Raw genomic sequence first — 20867 nt, 5'->3', positions numbered from 1 at the left:
GAAATAGTCAGATATCTCAATGAAGTTGGATAAGTGGCTGGTTACATAGGCTTCCAGTAGTTTTGCGCAGTAGGGGAGGAGGGAGATGGGGCGATAGTTAGCGAGGTTGGAGGGATCGGCGCCTGGTTTTTTTATGAGAGGGACCAGGGTGGCGTTTTTAAAGGAGTCGGGTACTGTACCTTGTGATAGGGAGGTGTTCAGGAAGGGGAGTATGCTCTGAGGAAGTATGGTGTAGACCTCTTTCAGAATGTGCGGGGGGCAGGGATCGTTGGGTGAGCCCGATTTTACTCGGTTCATTAATTCCAATAGTTTGGGTGGGTCAATGGGGGGGAAGTCTTGTAGGGTGTTGGGATTTCTGCAGATGTCCGACTCGTCTGCAGGGTGATTGGTTTGGATGCTGTTTTTTATGTTGTCAATCTTCTCCTTGAAGAAGTTGTTGAGTTGGTTACACAGCGTTTGAGATGCGGGTTGGGAGGGGGCAGTTCTGGTGTCATTGCAAAGGTCGTTGACGACTCTGAAGATTTCCCGTGATTTGTTTTTGGCGTTGGAAATTTTATCTGAAAAGAAGGTAGATTTAGCCACTAAGATTGAGTCCTTGTAGTTTTTGCGGGCTGTCTTATACAGTGCTCTGTCAGTGGCTAGGTAGCTATGTCTCCCCTTCCGTTCGAGTTGGCGGAGTTCTAGTTTCTGTTCTTTTAATTCAGCAGAGAACCATTTGTGGGCGTCCATGCGGCGGGCGCGAGAGAACTTGGTCAGGGGGGCATGTTCATTACATGCGGAGAGGAGCCACTCGGAATGCGACTTGTCCGTCAGATTGATATCTGGTAGCTGGGTGGGGATGGAGTTGGACAGAGAGGAGAGAAAATCTTGGAGGTTTAAAGATCTCCATTTCCTGACTGATCCTCCAGGGGGCGCATGGTTTTTTTGATAACCCTGAGTGGTAATAGAGAATTGCAGTAAGTGGTGGTCGGACCATATGCATGGTGAGGCCGTGGGACAGGAGGTAGAGATGTTGTGAGACCAAATATGGTCTAGGGTATGTCCCTTTTCATGGGTGGGGGTCGCGACATGTTGGTGGAAGTTTAAGTTGGAGAGGAGTTCAAACAGTTCTGTGGCGTGAGGTCCAGCATCAGCGTTATTATACCAGTAATTGAAATCTCCTATGACCATAACTTTGTCGTGGTCGACGGCTAGGCCTGCAATTTGCTCAGACAGGGAGGCAGGGAAGGAAGGCATGGATGTGGGAGGACGGTATAGCAATACTAGCACCATGGTGCCTGTCTCGGTGTCAGATTTGATAACTAGGTTATCCGAGTCTGGTAGGTCTAGAGGGGGTAAGGAGGAAAAAGTGTGGTCTTTATGAATAATAGCGGCCACGCCTCCCCCAATTTTACCTGATTTTCTATTTGCAGACAAGATGTAACAGTCTGATGGCAAGGCCGAGAGTATATCTGGCAAGGAGTCTGTAGTGAGCCATGTCTCAGTGACAAAGAGTATGTCGGGGCTATCCGTTTTCAGAAGCAGGAATATGTCAAGTTGGTGTTTGACCAGGGATCTGGTGTTGAAGTAGAGACAGCGAAGAGTCCTGAGATTGGGTTTAGGGGGAATGAGATTTTTTGAGTTTAGGGGGAGAGTGTGAGTCGGGTCTTGTGAGTGATGAAAAGCGAGGATGCTACTTGCCTTTAGGCGAGCGGGCGTGGACGGGTCGAGTGGTTGAGGAACGGGATCTTGCAGAGAGTGTAACTCTAGAGAGGAGTATCTGATGATTTCATCATTCTGCCTGGTCCCTGGGCCCGTCCAGGCGCAGACGGGCTTGCCTTAGGCGCTCCCGCTGCGCTCGTCCGCTGCGCTTCCTGCCCTGGCACATAATAAAGGAGGAGGAAGGGGCGTGGCCTCAAGGGGGCGTGGCTGGCGAGCACGCCTGCGATGGCGGCCGCTGGAAGTGAAGCAAACAATTACCGCGACAGCGCTCAATCGGCTGCGTGGCAAGAAGGTAGGATGCAAGTATCAGTCAGCTGTTTTGCAGGTTATTAGTCAACACAGTAAAAACAAAATATCACAATTTTTAAAAGATCGCGTACCTCCAGAACCCGGCTTCCGCCTCAGGTCTGGGATCTGATTCTGTAGGTGTGTTTCAGAGCGGCGCTTTATATAGGGCAGGGGGCGTGGCCTCAAGGGGGCGTGGCTGGCGAGCACGCCTGCGATGGCGGCCGCTGGAAGTGAAGCAAACAATTACCGCGACAGCGCTCAATCGGCTGCGTGGCAAGAAGGTAGGATGCAAGTATCAGGCAGCTGTTTTGCAGGTTATTAGTCAACACAGTAAAAACAAAATATCACAATTTTTAAAAGATCGCGTACCTCCAGCACCCGGCTTCCGCCTCAGGTCTGGGATCTGATTCTGTAGGTGTGTTTCAGAGCGGCGCTTTATATATGGCATTTGTGTAGTCGGGAAAGCATTAGTATTTTGCTTGCAAAATTTTTATACATCCCAGTCCGAATCAGAATTTGAAAGGGATGCCCTAAACATGCCCCTTCCAAATACCAATTCGGTATTTGATCGCAAGCTCAAATTCCGACTCAGTACGGTGTTACCGAATTACAGTTTGGATTCAATTTGTATTTCATACACACCAAAAAGCCTCTTTGCGGTCACAAACGTCCCAATTCTGTTAATCTGATCTTTTATGAATACTAAAAAGCTTTGTACATTTGGACCCTAGGTTGTATGATATTATTTGATGATATTCTAAAAAGAAAAAAAGAAACAAAAACACAGCAGTATTGTTTTTGGTTTATTCAATTTTGCATATTGCAAAAACAACATTTTGAGGGACTCTGTCATTACTGGATTCTAAACCGTTCCAAAAACAAAAGTGGAATAATTTACCTGTTAAATTTGACATTTTCAGGATTAGTACATAGTGTAACAAAAAAAAAGGCCTGATATACTAATGAATTTTGTGGTCAAAAAGCATCTGAGTCGCAAACTCAAAAGCTTTGCAACTGTAATGTCCAAATCTGCAATGTAACGAAAACACGTAACTAATCATGTGTCTTTATGAGATGCAGTGCACTTTAAAACTCATTGGAATTGATAAAAAAAGGTTGAGTGAAATGAGTTTGCACAGTTCTTATGATTCACAATAAATAGAACAATATTTTGTGACTGGAATTGCAATGGCAAACCATTCTTGGGAAACTGACAGCTGAATCGGAGTGTTAACAATTTGCAAAGTAGAAGCTGTGTGTGAATAACAGCTTTCATTTTGCGAATATGGACTGGAGGCATCGAGAGTTAGACTGGCCTATGCTACAATTTGACATGCCCAAATGGCAAGTTGATATGTCAGTGTGTCAGCCTGTATTTTCATCCACTTGGCGACGGCTTTAATTCCTTCGTGGAGGTTGGTTTTAGCGATGTGGGGTCCTTGGTGAGGGAGAGGATCAGCTGGGTGTCGTCGGCATAAGAGATGATGTTGAGGTCGTACAGTCGGGCAACGTGGGTGAGCGGTGCTACGTAGATGTTGAATAGTGTTGGGCTGAGGGACGAGCCCTGGGGTATGCCGCAGATGATCTCGGTGGCTTCGGAGCATAAAGGGGGGAAGCGGACGCTCTAGGTTCTGCCGGAGAGGAAAGAGGTGATCCAGTCCAGGGCCTTCTCTTGGATCCCAGTGTCGTGGAGGCGTGTGCATAGGGTGCGGTGGCAGATCGTGTCGAAGGCAGGTGACAGGTCGAGGAGAAGGAGAGCAGCGGTTTCTCCGTTGTCTAGCAGGGCCCTGATGTCATCCGTGGCGGCGATGAGGGCAGTTTCGGTACTGTGGTTGCTTCGGAACCCGGACTGACGCAGGTCCAGGACGCTGTTCTCCTCGAGGTAGCGTGTCAGTTGTCTAGTGACAGTCTTCTCGATGACCTTCGCCGGGAACGGGAGCAGGTGTCCTCTCACTTTACAGTCAGAGAAAGAAAAGTAAACACCAATATTAATGTTGAAAGAATAAGTAGCAATTTGAAAGAAAGCAGTCTGACATTTGATCTCTGTCTTTGAAGCACAGCAAATTTGACAAGATAAAAATAACTTTTACAGGCACTGTTATTGCTCATTCAGCTTCAGATCTCAATATCAAAACAGTGGCTTTCTGTACTGGAGGCATTGTTTATGTTTTTATTTAAAATGTATCTACACCAAACACGGAGGTTTTGTAAAAGCTCCCTAAAATTTACTACAGAATTAAAAATTCCACATTCCTTTTTCACTCTTACCTTTTGGTTAGTGCCGTAGGCAACTAGCTATTTTTACCCCTGATCTAAATAAGTGGTTGACTGTTTCTATTTTTAAACTTGTCACTTAATGCTGGATTTCCTACTAGGGAGCGCTGATGAGGAGGGTGTGTCTGCAGGTCTGACATTCTTTAAAACATGAAAATGCCCTCAAACTAGTCAGAGGACGCAAAGGAATTTTCGAGGAACGGCTTATTAGGCCCGGATTCTGAGCTGCTCTGTGTTTTCCAACCTGTGTGCAAACCCCTGTTAGCACAGAGGTCGCAATTCTGAGTTGAGTGACTTTTCTGTACTTAGTAATTACAGGGTGCATTAAATACTTCACCCTCTATTAAATTTCAAAAGGTCAAACCTTTTTTTAACAGGCGAAAACAGCACGGTATTTAGAATAACAGGCAGATTTTGGTGCAGTAACCACCAACAACCGCATGTTGGTCCGTAAAACCATGGTCCATGTCCTGTTTATCACACCTGATAAATTCTGAACCCCCCCGTATTCATTTAACAGGAGCTATAAACAGCACTTACTCCAACGCACACTTGGGATCAGGGCCAAAGACTTTTTTTTTACGCTTGCAGGGAAATGTATACACCAGAGCCTTTATTTGCTTGGATGGAGAGCTTAATCCTCACACATTCTACAAGATTACTTCAAGGTTCCTTAGCCATTCTGTGTCTTAATGTCGTGCTCCATCTCCCCCTCAGTCGGTGTCACTTCCCTATCATAATTTCCTCAGTAGTCATGCCAATCACTTTCGGCTATAATTAAAACATGTGTGTCGACTCCTTCGGCAATATCCCCTGATGTAAGATCTCTGTTGTAAGGGAAGTAGACTAGTACCAAAAGTATATATATAAAATAATGATGTTTCTATTGCGAGTAACAGAGAGTCGTTGGTGCTCCCACCAAGACAGCAACTGCCCACAAGAAGCATTGTACAGAACATCAGCACACTAAGAATCTAAATAGAACAAATAACTTAAAGGGGAAAGGAGCAAGTAATACTAAATGAGAATACAACAATCTCCATGCTGTACTGAGAATACCCCTGAAACCATCAATGATATTTCAGATGAACTATAAGATATTTTTAAACCTGTCTTCCCTCCCCACGCATTTCTACTAGGTAGCAAAACAACTCTTTGACCATCCAGGCAAGAGTGAGTACTCCGCATCATCCCGCCCCATCCTACCGGCCACCTGGCGCCTGCAGCTCACAAAAAGAAAGCTGCTGCAGTCTGTCAGACATGGGCCTCCAATCTCTCAGGTTCTGTCACCTCCACTTGCCTCCTGCTCTTCTCAATTTTCACCTTGTCAAGAATTTCAAGATTTCATTGTTTAGTGGATGACTGCTCTAGCGTGCTCCCCAACCTAGGTACCTGCTAATGACTATGCCACACACAGAACTTAGTATAACATGCCTTTATTCTTCTGCTTGTAAGTGCGAACTCAAAATTCTAAACTTGCATTCACTTCACTAAGCTCTAGCACTGACGTCATTAGGAGCCACAAGGGTTCCATCATTGCTAACTCTAACAACACTACATCTCCCCCTGTGTAATATAAAATAAAAACATTTTATAAACATTTAAAGTTATAGTTTTTCAATGAGTCTTCATGGCGCTCTGATCACACATTCTGATTGTGTCATTGGAAACTGGGGACAGGCAGTAGAAATGTCTGTGATCTCCGTTGGTGACTTAAGAGCAGAAGCAATCAGGGATTTTTCAATTGTCCATTCACACCCAGTCTCTATATTAACATCATTGCCTGATGAGCGATGAGCCACATGTCGGAAATGCGAAGAATCTCAAGTAATGGACTTCCCAGGACGCTGGGCGGTCGCCACGTGTCCTTTGCTGGTCACAATATGAAATGGCTCAGCATCGAAGGAAGCATCAGATTGCCGTCTTACTTGATCTCCTCTAGTGAAAGAACCGTCTTCTGCATGTCGGCACCTGTCTGCTCAGGCCTTCATTTTCCTTTACGATCCAAGTCGTTTATACAGGTTTCTTCTTCAGTACTTGATCTTATGTTGGTCCACTGGGGTAACTTGGTCAGTATGGTTGTCCTGAACATCAAGGTTGTAGGGCTTTCAATACAGCACACTGAAGAGCTTTCTTAAGAGTACTCATGAAACGTTTGACAAAGCCATTGGCCTGTGGCCAAAGATGGGGCTCTTGTGATGCTTCACATTAAGGTGGCTGAGAAAGTCTCAAATTCTCAACTGTTTAAAGGTGGCCCGTTGTCACATTTTAAGATCACAGGAACACCCATGTCACAAAGATGCTGTCTAATCTCTCGATGACTCTTTCTTGAGTGATAGATAAGAGATCTTCTATCAATGGAAAATGGAAGAATTCATCAAAAATCACCATCATCATCAAAAATCACCATCATGTGGTGTACATTTTAGGGATGGGTGGAGTTCCCCGAGTCTTACTGCAAGAAATTCCATGGAGTAAAAAAAAACTCTGCCACGCTATGCGGAGTTTGGCTTTTGGGTGGAGTTTGCCAGCATGGATGTTCGCCTTACGTTGGGATGGCAAAGTGCGTCCACGTGCTCGTCCATGTGCTCTAAAATCATACGGGAAACACTCTGCGGTCCTGAAGTGTGCCTGCGTTCTAAATAACGCGCGAACAGCACCACGCTGTCCACATGGGCTCAGTCATCTTGTTTTTCCGCTCTCTGTTATGGTGCTGGGCCGTTATTTTAATCTCTTCTTAATCTTTGTGATCCTCCTCCTTAATTACTTTTCTAACACTTATTTAATTTTTATAATATTGTGTGTCTTTGTGTTTGTGCATTTGACATTTTTGTGTAATTTTTTTTGTCTTTGTGACTTTTTTTTACTTAGCTTATTTCCCCTTCACCTCTATAAGGAACCATTCACCCAAAGTGTGAGAGACCAATGTACCATTACAAAAGTATGCTTTGGAGAGGAATACGCTGATGATGTTATCATGACATTAGATAGCCCTGAGACGCCCTGCCGTTTTTTTTCTCGAGGAGGTGATAGAGTTTGTAGAGGCCTCAGGCTTCCGCATGAATCTCCATAAATCACAGGCCCTTAACCTCTCAGTTCCACCAGGGACCATGGTTCACTTGGCCCACAGTTACACATAGCGGTAGACATCTTTACTACCAAAATCTTCCACGAAGGGTGAGGGACAATTTAGCCTGCTAGAAATTATACCCCTTGTCCCTGCTTGGCCGCATGGTGGCCTTAAAGATGACAGTCCCCGCGAGGATAATTTTTCTTTCCAGACCCTCCCTCTTCAGCCCCCATCGAGGTTGATACAGTCTTTACAGGAGGCAATAGCCGCACTTTATCTGGCTGAAGGACATCCATGTATGAAACAAGACCACAGCTGGTGCTCTCCTGCAGAAGGTTGCCTGGGAATCTCAAGCTTACTCCACTAGTACCATGCGGTGCAGCTCCATTATTTGATTGAGTGGTCCAGAGCAGAGTCAGCTAAGGACTGGTTATTTATGGATGGGGCAGTGGCAGGAAACCCTCTACGCAAGATCCTGCTCTTGTCTCGTGCCCCTCACCCTTCGGGCCTCTATCTGTCCCCGCTAGACAGATTGGTCTTCAAGGTGTGGGATAGGCAGTTTGTATGGAAGAGTCTCTCAACATTCCCTTCCCCTTTGACCCCCATGGTAGGCAAGCCAGACTTTGCATCAGGACTTGACCAAGCCTTGTTCTAGGCTTGGCAGGATGCTGGTTGCCGATCCATTGGGCATTTCTTTGACAAGGAGGGTCTCATACCCTTTAACATATTATGAGAGGACTTTGCACTCCCTGAGAGCTAGAGGCTCCACGACTTGCAGATTAGGCATTGGCTCATGCAGCCCATGATTAGGGGACTGGCGCAGAGACACTTGATGTAGTTTGAAAAATGGCTTCTTACTACACACACTGATAAACACCTCATCACAGAACTATATGACATGCTGCTACATGACACAGCCAAGCTGAAGTCTTCAGCACAAATTTGCTGGGAGGTGGAATTAAGCAGGCCTCCAAGGAATGGCAGGATATACACTACAGAGCACAGCATGCAGCTCGTAACACATCAAGCATGGACCATGTCACTAAAATTATAACCTACTGGTATCATACCCCTACACGCCTCCACAGAGGCAATCCAGCACAAAGTGCTGAATGCTGGGGGCACTGTAGGTCCCCTGCAACTCTTTTACATATCCTGTGAGAATGCCCCAAGTTGACTCAATTCTGGGACGAGATCCTGACATGCGACTACACACTCAATTACCTCGATTCCTGGCTTATACCATTCTGGGGCTTCCCAATGCACTCAGATACCCTCTCAAATCTTGCTGAGGTCGTCCCATCAGATTAGCATTAGGGGCTGCACACCAAACAATTCTGGCACATTGGGGTACAGAGAGATCACTGAACCGCCTGGCATGGCTCCATCACATTTAACACATGCTGGGAATGGAGAAACATACACCGACATTAACAGCACAAGGGGACTCCTATAGAGATCTATGGCAACCACACATAGTTCTCCTCTCTCAGGAATTCAGGGAATCGCTTTGTCCTTGGTATTTGAGACTACTCCGATTGACTCAGTCGATACATGCACCACAAGATGAGAATCCACTCATGTAATTCAATCCTTTGCAGTTTTCATTTCTATTGTTCTTGCTTAAGTATTGAGTACCCGTGGAGGGAAGGAGGGGTGTATTTGTAGTGGTTAAATGGTTGCATCTTTAAGTGTTGAACATTATCATAAGCACAACAATGCTTTCACTGGTTGTCTAATGTATGCTCATATTTTGAAACAATATAAATAAAAAGGGACCTAAGTGGCTACTTATGTGGGTGCACAATCAGTGCCGCAGACCCACTAGTTTTTTTTTTCTAAAGTAACAAGAGCAACCCATATGTCCTCTGAACTGGGTATTAACATTAAGTAAAAAAAAATGTTCACAAGGAACTCTTTTGACAAGAACAATGTACGTTCTGCAAGACAATATAACTTGCTAGATTTAATCAAAAAACAAACCCGATCCAGCTCGGCATTCCGCTGTTACACGTATCGCAACTCATGACGTCCGTATCAACAGTAATTAGGTTACTGTATACCACAGCCCAGATTGGGCTTTCCCCAATCAAGGGAACATAGTCCGGTGGTTCTGTAATTGACTAGCGGACCATCTGTATCACCCACTTACACCGATTCAAGCAATTGGAATTACCCTGCCATCTGGCCAAGACGTGGCGCCGTGCGTACATGCCATAGATTGATTCTAACCGGGTACCCATTTTCGATGGACTGCAATTGAATTGATATCTGCCTTGGAATATCTGTATCCGTGTGCACTCTGTTTCTAATATGTCCCCAGCACTCCCATCCTGAAGAGACCCTGTATCTCGAGAGGGTTGAAACATCGTCGACTGCATAAAGAGAGAACCTATATATTGAAAAAACACCAATCCAATCCAATGGTTCATAAAATCTAAAGGCTCCTCTTCCCCTATGCTTCCAATAACCACTGCCTTCACTTATGTTAGAAAGTGGGAAGTTAGAACAAAGCTTAGGACAGAAGATGCCACCAGCTACTGTGAAGGAACTGAGTTACTAGTATCCTTCATACTCCCCAAGAGGACATTCTAATTGACATAGCCTCCAAAATTAAATCAGGCTCGCCTAAGGACCCAGCACCTGCCAAAATACTTAGAGAAAGTATTAACATACTGGAACCTCACATACGCCACCTGCTGGATCTGTCTTTTGGCTCAGGGAGTGTTCCGTCAGTATGGAAAGAGGCAGTGGTAATTCCGCAAAAAAAAACAACTAACATCAGTGCAGAACAATTAGACAATCTACGACCAATCTCCCTCCTCCCTTATTTCTCTAAGATCGCAGAGAAAGTTGTCAATAAACAACTGACAGAGCACATTGAAACCTGTAAACTCTTACATCCCACCCAATCAGGTTTTCGGGCGTCTTACTCGACCAAATCTGCCTTACTCCTGTCCACTGAAACCATACGTAAGTTGGTGGACGAAGGCCATACCACAGCGCTGATCCTGTTAGACCTGAGCACGGCCTTTGACACTGTAGCACATCACATCTTGCTGCAGTGTCTGAAAAAAGGAGGAGTAAGGGGCAGAGCTTTGGAGTAGCTAGAATCGTTCCTACGGGATCAGAGCTTTCAAGTCGCCCAAGGCCCTCTTCGGTCTAGGAGTATTATGCTTAATCAGGGAGTGCCCCAAGGGTCTAGCTTGAGACCCACCCTCTTCAATCTCTATGTATCACCTATAGCAGAGATCACAGAGAGGTTTGGGGTTCAAGTAGTAACCTATGCAGATGACACCCAATTGGTGGTGTCTCTTGCACAGTCAGACGGTGCAGCAGCCAACAACTTCTCAATGTGCCTTCAAGCCACAGCAGTTTGGATGGCTAATAACTGATTGAAGTTACATGGCAGTAAGACAGAGGTGCTGGTGGTGGGACAGGCACCATTGGTGTGGACATCTGCATGGTGGCCACAAAAGCTGGGGCCTTTACCCTCACCTAGTAAACAAGTGAAGAACTTGGGTATCTGGATAGATAGCAAGATCTCCTTCGAGCAGCATACCACTCGGGTGACCGGCCAATGCTTCGGCATTTTGAGAACTATGCGGAAAACATTGGACCTACTCCCCACGACAGCCAGGAAGACCATAGTCCATGCTCTGGTTACCTCGAGATTGGACTATGGGAACGTCCTGTACTTAAGAGCCAATAACAGATGTATCACTAGGCTCCAGCGGATACAGAATATGGCGGCCCGCATGATCCTGAAATTACCCAGAAGAGCATCATGTAAGAAAGCCCTGGAATCCCTCCACTGGCTTCCGATTAAAGAACTGGTGCTCTATAAGACCCTACTGTTCAGCCATCGTATCATGCAGGGAAAGGGGCCATCTTACCTGCTGGATCTATTGAATCCGTATATCCCGGGCCGGGACCTGAGATCCTCTGGGAAAGGGCTGGTGAAGGTCCCTAGGTTCAGAAGAGCTCGGAAGGGTGGACGCTCCTTCCGAGTACAAGCTGCTCAACATTGGAATAAACTCCCATACGGAATGCGATCAGAAGTCTCGGAACGTATCTTCCGGAAACAACTTAAAACCTACCTCGTCCCTCTGGCTAGAGACTGAGGAGGTTAATTGGGGTGAACAGGGTGGGGATGATCCGCCATCTTAGGGAGGTGCAGGGATCGCGGTCTAGGCTCTCAGACCCTCCCGCCCTCCCGGGTATTTAAACTGCTTCCTCAGCACTGCTCGGTGATTGCTACCAGCGTGTTTTCCTGAGGCGAAAAGCCGGGAAATTCTGATGTGTCTTATGTTTGTGCTTACTGGTGTATTTTAATCCCCATATTTTAAACTTTTGCTAATTTGCACATTTTCACTTTGTTCCCGCTTCCCACCTCTGACCGCACAGCCGATTTCACGCTGTCGCGGCTCGAGCCGGGGGTCAGCCGCCATCTTAGGGAGGTGCAGGGATCGCGGTCTAGGCTCTCAGACCCTCCCACCCTCCTCCTGTATAAATGTGTGTCATTTCCCGTCCGCGCAGCGGGCGGGCGCAGCGGGCGCGCCAAAGGCGTGCCCGTCTGCGCCCGTCCGCGCCCAACCGGGCCCCGGGCCACAACCCCTGGCTCTTTTTCTACGGTGCCTCACTTTTACACTAGCAGACAATTACTCGACTTAAGACCTCCTAGTACGCATGAAATGCATTCATTTGACATGCTCGACCGTTTTCCTCAGCACTGCCCTGACTGCCCATTTTTGCTAAATACTCCTCTTTTATGCAACAGTCAACGTCTAATATTTACTACTCCTTCTCCTCCTGGATTTACATTCATTAGTCATAATTGTCGTTCTTTGCCTAAACACAAACGCAACATTTTCGACTTGCTTATTGATGAAGCGCCGGATGCATTATTCATCACTGAATCCTGGCTTCATGATAGCTCCGGCCCTGACATCGCCGAAGCGTTGCCCACTGACTATGCCATTGTTCGCAATGACCGTCCTAGAAGGACGGGGGGTGGTGTAGCGATCATTTTTAATAAAAAATATCAGTGTCATTCGGATCCTATCACTTTGAACGGATGTGATGCACTGTTTTTCAAGCTTACTTTAAATCCCAATAATACTCACAGGGCTCCTAATGTACTGTCCTCCGGGCACGGTAAATTCTTGGTATACCCAGTTTTTTGATTATATTTCATCTGTGCTTATTTCTTCCAGTAATTTCTTTGTTATTGGTGACTTAAATTTACATTTGGATAACCCTAAGGATCATTCTGCAGATAATTGCATTACTGATCTTGCCGCTATGAATTTAATTTTACTCAACAAGGGTCCTACCCACAAGGGTGGGCATCTCTTGGATCCTATTTTCTCAAATTCCTCAAATATAACATGTTTTCCTGCCTTGCCTGTCTCCTGGTCTGATCATTATCCTGTTAAATTTACTGTAACAAATAATAAAACACAGACTACAGCTAACCCTTCTATGAATTTTAAAAAGAGAGTTAGGAAAAATCTGGACATAGCCGCTTTCAATAAAAATCTGTATGATCTCATGTCCAAATACCCACTCAACTCAGACAACATAAATGCATCTGCCAACTCGGTAAATTCCTGGCTCTCCGAGGCAATAAATACTTGCCTCCCTTTCACAAATAAGAAAAATACTGTCCATAATTCTCCTGCCCCATGGTACAATGAAACCCTCCGTGTTCACAAATCTCAATGCAAAAGACTAGAGCGAACCTGGAGGAAAGATTATTCCATCGCTGCTGGACTTACGTATAAAGCTGAACTGAAACGTTACCACAAGGCCTGTGCTCACACCAGAGCTACCTATGTCAACAACCTGATTACAGAAGCCATGAATAAGTCCAACGTTTTATTTAAGGTGGTAAAAGACCTTGCTGGTTCACAGACAGTTGCTATACCCCTCCTCTTTCCAACACGAAATGTGATGAACTTGCCCAGTACTTCACATCCAAAATTGATAAAATTTATAAAGACATAGCAGCCCAGGAGAAATCCAACGTTAGCGTTTATCCATCCCTCACTACTCCTTGCCCTCCTCCGGCCTCATTGAAGACTTGGCCAAATCTTGTACCCGCTACCCTCTTGGAAATTTTAAACAACATTAAGTCTGGCTCACCCATGGACCCCCTACCCATTTCGGTTTTACGTCAACTTGAGTTTTCTCAACTTGATGTAATCTGTACTTTGCTAAATGCTTCTCTTGACTCAGCCACGGTCCCCCAGAGCTGGAAGCATGCAATGGTGACCCCGCTTCTTAAGAAACCCACTGCAGATCCAAATGTTGCTGCCAACTTCCGTCCTATCTCACTGCTGGCGGCGTTTTCGAAAATTTTGGAACGGCATATTCATTTACATTTATCTCGTTTTGTTGTCACCAACAATCTCCTTCATCCCTCCCAGTCAGGCTTCCGTCAAGGCTTCTCCACTGAATCCACTCTTTTAGGAGTAATTGAGAATATTCGCCAACTACTCGATCGAGGTGAAACGGCTGCACTGATATTGCTCGACCTCAGTGCAGCCTTCGATACTGTCTCACACAGTATCCTTCTCAGTAGCCTTGCCTCTTTTGGTATATGTGACAAAGCCTTGCATTGGCTTTCGTCTTTTCTTACTGACCGGACTTTTCAAATTTTTTCCAACACTTCCACTTCCAACACTTATCTTTCTCCACATGGTGTCCCCCAAGGCTCTATCCTTAGTCCTCTTCTCTTCAATCTTTATGTTGTCCCTTTAGCACATGTTGCACATCACTCTGGTCTTAATCTTTTTACTTACGCCGATGACTCACAGATTGTGTTTTCCCTATCCCAAGCCGACCCTTCATCACCTTCTTCTCTACAATCAGGTCTTAGGGACATCTCCCGCTGGATGAGCTGCAATTTTCTTAAGCTCAACAGCGACAAGACAGAGGTGCTTGTCTTCGGAAACAAGCCTGACCTATGGAGTTCGAGACACTGGCCGTCGACTATGGGAGACTTACCCATTCCATCGGCACGAGTGAGAAATCTCGGGGTCATTATCGATAGGGAGCTATCGATGAAGGACCAGGCTAATGAAGTTGCAGCCACCTGCTTTACTATTCTTAGATGGCTGCGAAAAATCTTTTGGATCCTGCCTTCTGACACCCAGAGATCTGTTGTGACGGCGCTGGTGACCTCCAGATTGGACTACAGTAATGTCCTCTATCTGGGGGCGACCAGGGCGGTCATGCGCCGTCTCCAACTAGTCCAGAATGCCGCTGCTCGGCTTCTGTGCGGATGCCGGAAATATGATCCAATTACCGAACGCATCAAAGAACTCCATTGGCTCAACCTTGATAAACGAGTAAAATTCAAGGCACTATGCTTTATGCACAATATAAAAATTGAAGCTGCCCCCACCTATCTCCAATCTCTTGTCAAACCCTATGTACCCGCACGTTCTCTCCGTTCCTCTTCCCAACATCTTTTCTGTGTGCCTAAGTTTAGGCTTACCAGAGTGGGTGGTCGTTCCTTTGCTGTACTAGGACCCAAACTTTGGAATTCTCTTCCCCTGGACCTACGAGTGGAGCATTGCCATCTTCGCTTCTGCAAAGCAGTTAAGACCTGGCTTTTTGCTCAATAACTCCCTTCGGATTACTATGCTATACTGTCAATCAGCGCCGGGAAACCCTCACGGGTAGCTGTTCGCGCTCTACAAGATTAATTAATAAATAAATAAATAAATATTGTCAAGAGTTCCTTGTGAGCATTGTTTTTTTATTTGGCAGACCCACTAGTAGCATTTAATGTATAGGCCCTTGGTACATATAGTACCACTTTACTAGGGACTTACAGATCAATTAAATGTGCCTATTGGGTGTAAGCCAATGTTACCATGTTTTAGGGAGAGGGCACAAGCACGTTAGCACTGGTTAGCAGTGGTATAAGGTGTAGAGTCCTAAGGATAGCAAAAGTGAAGACAGCAAAAACAGGAGGATTAAAGGCAAAAAGTTGGGGCACAACCACACCAAGGATGTCAGGTCCAATACTGCCAGACAAGAGTCCTACCTGTAAAGGCAACACTGGGGCAGGGGACAGCACATAGACAGCAGTTTTACTGCGGGACCCAAGAGCAGACACCACAGACGGTTTTGTTTTAACTTCCCCGAACTGTGTTGTTACAGTCAACACCCAAGGTAGTGTCTAAAAGTTGAATAGGAAGTGAACCTCAATTTCAATCCAGTCTACACAAGGGTTGACATAGAGGACCACAGTAAATCACCTGCCCCGGTGTCCCAACCTCATTCACTTGAATACCAGGTACCGCAGGAACGATGAGAGCCTCCCCTCTCCCCCACAAAGCAATCCTCCACTCAGGTCTATAACTGATAGGGCAATCGCTCCACAGGGGAAGGGGGAGAATACACCTCAAGAAAATCAGGTGACTTCTGTAGGGAAGGATGATTCAAGATAGGAAGTTTCAGGACGGAAGGTGTGCTAAGGCATAACAGGACTTGCAGTGCGTCAGGGGATTGATACTCAGCCGACCCTGGAGAAAACAACAAAATTTTAAAAATCCCTAATGCTTATCAACTGTTGCAGTAATTTCTTAGAATAATATCCTGCACCCTATATACCGCAGAGAACAGACCTATCTCTTACCCTAAAAGGAAGTTCATCACGCCTTGGATGAGGGGACCAATAGCTTGTGAGATTCCCTCACGGGAACAACAGTCGGAATCCCCAACTGTATCACGGGATGCTTCTGGAATGAGGGAGGCGGTGTCTCCGGCTCCTGCCTTGCGCCTCTTATAGGATCCCAGAACAGCACGGGATTAATAATCTGTGTTATTTCGAATTGACCTACATACCGGGGTTGTAACTTCTTTGGCCCTGGTAATTTCACATTTCTGGAAGATAACCATACCTTGTCTCCTATGTCATACTCAGGTGCCGGACGTCTATGTAAGTCGGCTGCTTTTTTCATCTTTCTTTTTGTCTCCTGTAACTGAGTATAGGCCGTCTTCCAAATTCTTTTCAGGTCCATTCACAAAGTGTCTCCTGCCGGAACTTTCAGACTGGGTTGTAGAGGTACCGCTCTAGGGTGAAATCCCATAGAACAAAAAAAAGGAGACATCGCCTAAGGCAGAGTGGATACTGTTGTTATAAACGAATTCTGCGATAGGTAACGCTTTTACCCAGCTGCTTGTTAAAGTTGTTAACAAACAGCGCGGAAACTGCTCCATGGTCTGATTCACTCTCTCCGTCTGTCCATCGGTTGGTGGGTGGTAGGCCGAAGACAGACGGAGATCCATTTGTAAAGCGGAACCTATTTCGTGCCAGAACTTAGAAATGAACTGAGGGCCTCTGTCTGACACTAATATGGATGGAATACCGTGTAACCTAATGACATAATGGAGGAAGATGGCTACTAGCTCACTAGCGTTGGGGAGTTTGGCTATAGGTTCAAAGTGTGCAGTTTTAGTAAAGGAATCAACGATAACTAGGATGGTGGTAAACCTTTCTTCTGGAGGGAGATCTGTGACAAAATCCATGCTCACCGTATGCCAAGGATAAGGGGGCACTGGCAGAGGGTGTAATAACCCTTCTGGGCTAGAGCGTGGCATTTTCTGCGTGGCACACAAGAAGAAACGTAATTCTGGATATCTTTTGCCATATGTTCCCACCAAAACCACCTATGGCATATATCGTTCGTCTTTGTAATGCCAGGATGACCCACCAGAGCAGAAGAATGAACCCAGTGCAATACTTGTTCTCTCAATAGTTCTGGAACGTATAACTGTTCACCATGATATAGCAGGCCCTTCCTCATGTGAAACCCAGGTTTTTCCAACCAAGGGGACAATTCCATGTCTTTCAGCTTCTCCTCCAATTCTTGACAGAACCTATCAAAAGAAACATACCCAAAGATTCTCCCTGGAGGTATGAATGCTTTGAGTTCCGGTTCCGTTCTCTTAAGTGGGGGCATTATACAAAAGTGTGATAACGCATCAGATTTTACTTGTTTTGCGGCGGATCTATAGGTGATTACGAAATCAGACTCATTGAAGAATGAGACCCATTGCATTTGTCTGGGGGTTAAGGCTCTCGCCGTACGGAAACATTCAAGGTTCTTATGATCCGTATAAATGGTGATGGGATGTTTAGCCCCCCAAAGATAATGCCTTCATTCTTGGAAAGCCTTCCGAATCGCCAGAAGCTCTCTCTCGGCTACTGTGTAGTTCTGTTCCACTGGTAGTAATTTTTGGGAGAAATAGGCAATTGGATATATTAATCTGAAACCATCTCTTTGAGAAAGCACCCCTCCTACCGCGTATTGCGATGCATACGCTTCTACGAAATACGGGAGCGTAGAGTCTGGATGTATGAGCACAGGGGCCGAAGTGAAAGCGCTTTTTAGTGCATCGAAAGCTTTCTGTGCTTCAGAGGACCATACAAATGGTACTCCTTTTTTTACCAGTCTGGTAATGTGGATAACAAGGTCTGAGAAATGTGTGATGAACATCCTATAGAAGTTTGCAAATCCCAATAAGGCCTGAAAGTCTTTTACACTAGTGGGTATAGGCCAGGACAAAATAGCATCTATCTTTTTATGGTCCATTTTGATTCCATTAGCCGAAATGACAAACCCCAAAAAGTCAACCTTATCCGCATGAAAAGTGCATTTCTCCAATTTAGAGTAAAGGTGATGTTCTCTTAACCTTTGCAACACTTGTGTAACGTGTTTGTAATGTTCTTTATAATTCTTAGAGAAGATTAAGATGTTGTCTTTGTAGACGAATAGAAACCTATCCAAGAAATCTCTAAACACCTCATTGATAAAAAATTGGAATGCCGCTGGGGCATTGCAAAGCCCGAAGGGAGTTACACAATATTCAAACAGACCGAATTTGGTCCGGAATGCGGTTTTCCATTCATCCCCGGTTCGTACCCTGATGAGATGATAGGCTCCTCGTAAATCTATTTTCGTGAACACAGTGGCATCTTTAATTTGGTCCAATAAAACTGGAATAAGGGGTAATGGATACTTATTCTTGATGGTGATTTTGTTGAGTGACCGATAGTCGATGCACGTACAAAGACTTCCTTCCCGTTTTGCTTTAAAAAAGAGGGGAGATGATACAGGAGATGTAGAATGTCTAATGAAACCACATTGCAGCATATTATCCAAATATTCCTTGAGATAAGCCGTTTCGGGCTCAGACAAGGCATATATCAGACTACAAGGTAGTATACTACCGGACTCCGAATCAATATGACAGTCAAAGTCGCGATGAGGCTGTAAGGCTGTGGCTTTTATCTCCTCAAATACATCCGAATACAGTTCGTATCAACTGGGAAGGCGATTCATTTTCTGTACGTTACACGAGGCACAGACTGATGGAGACGCCCAATCAATGGCCTCCTGATAACAGTGTTGAATGCAATAGTGAGAATCCAATGTTAGTGTTCGTTTCACCCAGTCTATCTTGGGATTATGTTTTTGCAACCATGGTACTCCAAGGATCACCCCAAAGGCGGGAGTATCTATCAGATCAAAAGTAACTTCTTACGAATGTCCATTGTTGCACACCAAGGTTAGAGGTGTTGTTTGTCTGGTGATGGGACCAGAAGGCAAAGCACAACCGTCCACGGCGCTAACCGACTCTGGTTCATCTTTCTGTACACACATGACTCCTAAGGATAAGGCTAATTTATTATCCCAAAAATTTCCGGTTGCCCCTGAATCTAATAAGACCGAAATGGTTACACGTTTACTAATGGACAAGATCAAAGTTACGCTAATGGTGAAATGTTTCGGTACTCGGACTACCCAAGCATCCTGTCTGTTCCATGCTAGCGCCACTATTTTTCTGGGCCCTCCCATTGTTGGACGTACCGGGCATTCTCGAGCAAAATGACCTCCCTTTCCACAATAGAGACATAAGTTAAGGCAACATCTCTTGTCTTTCTCCTCTTTCGTCAGAGGGCCTCGGATCCCTCCTATTTGCATGGTTTCCTCCAAACTCACTCTTGAGTCCTCTTTCTTGATGTTTTTATATTGTAGGACGCGGGGGTATCCCCCTTTCCACTCTCCCCATGTCTTTCTATGAGTCTATGACCACCAAATCTATAAATTCGGTACAGTCTTCTGGTGGATCAACTATCTGCGATAAGACGTCCTTGAGCTCATCGGTTAATCCCATGTAGAACAGGGAAGTGCGTTTCTCTTGTGGCCACCTGGTTTCTGCCATTAATCGATTAAACTCCGTGACATAGGATAGTAATGAATTCTTTCACTGTTGGAGATTCAGTAATTCTATGTCGGTGGCCTGCACAAAGGAGTGCTTATCAAATAGCCTCCTCATCTGCTCCTGGAAAGGTGGAAAGTTCTGTAATAGTGGATCATCAGATGCCACTAGAGGAATGGACCAATTGTCGGCCACTCCGGCCAGATAAGAAATCACGAACGCCACCTGTACTGACATGGTTTTTGGCTCTATTTCTGAATGATGGTGACTTTAAGCTTGCTAACATCTTGAATCTGTATTCTTGCCTTGTGTTGGTCCTTTTAAGCCCTTTTTCCAGACCTAGAAGCATAAACTAGAGGATAGCTGCTTTATATGATGATAGATCCCTTATTCTTGACTCTAATCCATCTATTGCCTATTGGCTTTGACATAATTATGTGTCCTTTCATCATCCTACCTATAGTAGAGGGTGGATCCTGTAGTCCTGACTTTATACTACATATTGGTATGGTTTGTGTAGGTACTCTGACAGAGCTAAGTGTTATTTCATCCTTCTCAGGCCTACAAGGCCAGAACTAGAGAGACTCCATTTTGCTTTCTGTCCCTGCGGAACTGAGATGCTTGCAGGGTAAAGGTAATGTTTTAGTTATAAAGTGTCGTTCACCCTAAGCGAACCGGAGAGAACCGGCCAGAGCTGAATCTATTCAGGAAGTGTCTCTGGGCTCAGGTCTCTAGACGAAACAAGCAGCTGGTCACTGTGGGAGCGTCTAGCGCAAGAAGCCTGGTACATGGAATCGGTGGGAGGAGGCTGCTGGCTGGAACTTTCCATGAGGAGAGAGTATTCCATATTAGTGAAGTGCAGAGGCGGAGTCAGACAGAAAGAGTTTGAGTTGGAAGGAGTTCAGTCGATGATTGGAGCAGAAAGAGTTGAGTGCAGAAGGAGTGGAGAAGCAGAGGAGTTGGAACAGAGGAGAAGAGACAGTGGATGCTTGGAACAGAGAGAAGACAGACAGACAGTCAGTTAGCTGGAACCAGAGAGAGAAGCCAGAAGCAGTTGTGAGCAGATGGTGTTTTGAACAGAGAGAAGTGAGATGTTGTTTGGAACTGAAGGAAGCAGTCAGAAGCAGTTACTTATCAGAAGGAGTTGTGAACAGCTGGAGTCTAAAGTGATACCTTTTGGAAGAGACTGAAGTTATATCGTGGATTAATCTGTGGGAGCAGCTGGAGTGAATTAGACATTTGAACAGAGATAATCAGAGTGAAGAAGCTAGTGGAGCGAACGGTTATCAGA

At 45.4% G+C, this 20867-nt stretch overlaps 1 long non-coding RNA gene across 1 annotated transcript in view; it reads right to left on the bottom strand.

Annotated features, from left to right (window-relative positions):
- Positions 1–2789: 2789 nt before the first annotated feature.
- The window catches only part of LOC147692025 (uncharacterized), a 172183-nt gene continuing 154105 nt past the window's right edge, over positions 2790–20867 (bottom strand). The window contains exon 4 of the long non-coding RNA XR_015299804.1: positions 2790–3942. This is a non-coding gene — a long non-coding RNA (uncharacterized LOC147692025). The remainder of the gene's footprint in view (positions 3943–20867) is intronic.

The sequence above is a fragment of the Lissotriton vulgaris genome, chromosome 9, assembly GCF_964263255.1.
Source record: "Lissotriton vulgaris chromosome 9, aLisVul1.2, whole genome shotgun sequence".
Lineage (NCBI taxonomy): Eukaryota > Metazoa > Chordata > Amphibia > Caudata > Salamandridae > Lissotriton > Lissotriton vulgaris.
This window is presented reverse-complemented; position numbering and strand designations above follow the sequence as displayed.